Consider the following 3473-nt stretch of genomic DNA (forward strand, 5'->3'; position numbering starts at 1 on the left):
ATTTCCCATCTTTGAAACTTTATTAATAGCACATCAGTGAAATCCTAAAGTCACTTTTGTTTTGTTTTTTCAGACAGGGTCTTCCTGTAGCCCCAGCTGGCTTGGAACTCACTGTCTAGTCCAGGCTGGCTCAGACTCCCAGAGATCATCAGCCTCTGCCTTGTGGGTGCTGGGATTAAAGATGTGCACCACCACAGCCAGCTGCATCTATCCATTCTTGACCTTACAGTAAGACTTGCATGGCTTCCCCGCGACCTCCCACCCCAAGTCCAAACTGCATGACCTGGCTGGTGAACTCCTCCTTCAGTTCCTTGCTCTTTTCAGCCACATATTTTCCTTTCATTTATTTAATAAATATGGATCTAGTGTCTTCTGTGTATGCCAGGCACTGTGCCAACTCTTAAGGCTGTGGTGAGCAAGACAGGCATGGTCCCTGCCTCCAGGGAATTCTTTCAGTGGGAAGAGACACAAGGTAAACAAAACCCAAGCCATTTCAGGTTGTGGAGGTGTGCTGGACAGCTTCAGTCGTCAACTTGACACACTTGCATAGACGGAACCTCAGTTGAGGGATTACCTCCGTTGAACTGGCCTGTGGCCATGTCTGTGGGGCATTTTCTTGATGGTTGAGTGATGTGGAAAGGCCCAGCCCACTGTGGGCAGTGCCACATGTGAGCAGGTGGTCCTGCATTATATCTGAAGGCAGGCTGAATACGGGTCAGGGGAGCAAGCTGGTAAGCAGCACTCCCCCATGGTCAGTACTTTGGTCCCAGTCCTGAGCTCCTGCTTTGGTTTCCCTCAGTGATGAATTGTAAGATGAAGGTGAAATAAACCATTTCCTCCCCAAGGTGGTTTTGGTCAGTGTTTTCATCACAGCAATAGAAAGTAAATAGGACAGGGGTTGAGGGTGCTGGACAGGGCGTAGACAAAGCCTTCCTGTTCTTCAAGAAGGGCCTTCTTGCCCTTCGAGAAGACCCTTCATACAGCTCCCAGGCTTGCAGTTCAGACCTGGTGTCTGCTTGTCCTTCCAGCCTCTCAGCCTGTGCCCCACTACATCCACCTTCCCTTCTCCAGTCACTCAGCAAACTGAGCTGCTGCTATGGGTGACCATGCAGATGTAATACAGGACAGAGTGAACCCAGGTCCCCACCTTCCCTGTGCTTGTCTGAGGACAGCCCACTCCCAACACACATGGAATGTCAGTCAGCTGGTGGCTTGCAGGCCCCCAAAGGAAAGCAATGGTTTTCATGGGCTGAATAATTTGGGGACAGAGAGGACAAGAGACCGGAGAACCACAAGGGATAGCGTGCAAAGTCTGGGCTAGTAGCAGCAAGGGGAACAGATGGTTGTCAGGGCCTGCAGAGTCCACATGAGAATCTCTAGGCAGGGCTGAGGCTTGGGTCCAGAAGCCCAGTCTGCTGCTGCAGCCCTGTGAGATGGGGCCAATCAAAGAAATGGATATTCTGCCCCACTTCTTCCATGATCTCTAAATAAGGGGACTGGGAATCTGTTGGTGCAGACCATCTGAGCTGCCACCCGCTAGGGCAGAGCTCAGGGCAATTCTGGAGAGGCAGATGTAAAGTACACTTGTCACAAAATAGGGGCAAGGATGGAGTGATGGCTCAGTGGTTCAGATCACTGGCGGTTCTGGCAGAAGACCTGGGTTTAAATCCCAACACCCACATGAGAGCTAACAGCTGTCTGCAACTCTAGTTCCAGGGGATCCAACACCCTTTTCTATGCTCCACAGGCTTTGCACAACACAGGTGCATGACATGGGTGCCCTTGCATACATGCAGGCAATATACACATAAAAATAATAATTATTTTTGAGACAGTGTCTCTCTGTAGCCCCAGCTGTCCTGGAACTCACTATGTAGTCCAGGGTGGTCTTGAACTCACAGAGGTTCGCCTGCCTCTGCCTCCCAAGTGCTGGGATTAAAGGTGTGTGCCACCAAAATATGGGCAGTGTGGGGTTAGAGAAATGACTCAGCAGTTAAGAGCACTGACTACTCTTGTAGAGGACCTGGGTTTCGTTCCCAGCACCCACATGAAGGCAAATAAGCATTCATAACTCCAGTTACACCGTCTTCTGGCCTCCATGGGTATTGCATGCACATGGTGCACTTACATGCAGGCAAAACACATAAAAATAAATAAATCTTTTTAAACCCACAAAAAATAGGGGCAGCAAAAGTTACTATAGGAGTTAGGGTTTAAAAAGTGATGGGAGACTGGGCGTGGTGGTGCACACCCTTAATCCCAGAGCACAGGAGGCAGACTTGGGTGGATCTCTGGGAGACTGAGGTCAGCCAGATCTGCATAGTGAGTTCTAGGCCAGATGGGCTACAGGGAGATCTTGTCTCAAAACAAAACAAAAAAAAACACAAACAAAAAACACAAACAGCAACAATAACAAAAAGCGGTGGGGAAAAAAGGCTCTAGTTGAGTAGAGCCCCGAATGCAGCCATCTTTGTGGAAAATGATTTCTGGGGACGGGAGCAAGAGCAGTGGTCAGAGGTAGGAATGTACTTACACCTGCACAGTAAGAAGAAGATGGTGGAAGGGGTGGAGGAAGGCCTCCTCAGACAATACCTCACAGCTTGGCGAGGGCTAGGATGCTATTCATGGGGAGATGGGTAGACAGCGGGGAGAGGAGTGCAGTTGGGAGCATTCTAGCTGGAAATGGTATGGGAGACACTGTTCCAGTCAGTTCCATGCAGAATTTAGTATTTGCCAAGTATGATTCAACAAAGTGTCGGCTAGCCACCCCAAAACTAACAGTCCTGGCCCCAGAGAGCCGGAATATACCTGTACCTAGGGAGAGGGAGGAAACACAAGCCTGCAAATACCTACCTGGGTGACACCCTCTCCTCCAGGGAGGCAGCTGTGTTGTCAAGGAGACAGATAAACACACGGGAACCTGTTCTAACTCCTCTGACCGAGACAGAGGAGAGGGTGTGAGCAGAGGGGGGCCTGTGGCCTGAGGCCTGCACTGAAACCCCAGTGGGGTGGAGTGGCCTTCGAGGCTTTGGAACAGGTGAGTCAGCAGGGGGAGGGGGAGGGCATGTAAGGTGTGGCATGATGGAACCAGCCTGAGAAGCCTCAGCCTCAGTCCTGCCCAGCCCTGAGGTTCCTGTGTCCCTCTCCTAACATCTCTGTGGAGGCCAGTGTGATGTCAGCTGTAACCAGCCTTCGCCCTTTAAGGCTAGACTGTACTGAGCTAGGCAAGAGAGCTGGACATTTCTGCCAGCCCTAAACCATCAGTGGTGCCCCCAGGAAAGGGGTCACTGGAGCATTATGGTGGGCCTTCCCCCACCTTTTGTGGGTGTTCTGTGGATGTAATCTGGCTTCCCACCACACTCCTTTATCATGTGGGGTCACCATGGTCTTTTATGGCGCTGGGGATGGAACCCAAGGCCTTGTGCATGCTGGACACTTGCTCTACCACTGAGTGATATCCCTAGCCCACTTGT

This window comes from Nannospalax galili, unplaced genomic scaffold (genome assembly GCF_000622305.1).
Source record: "Nannospalax galili isolate Female #2095 unplaced genomic scaffold, S.galili_v1.0 scaffold1892, whole genome shotgun sequence".
NCBI lineage: Eukaryota > Metazoa > Chordata > Mammalia > Rodentia > Spalacidae > Nannospalax > Nannospalax galili.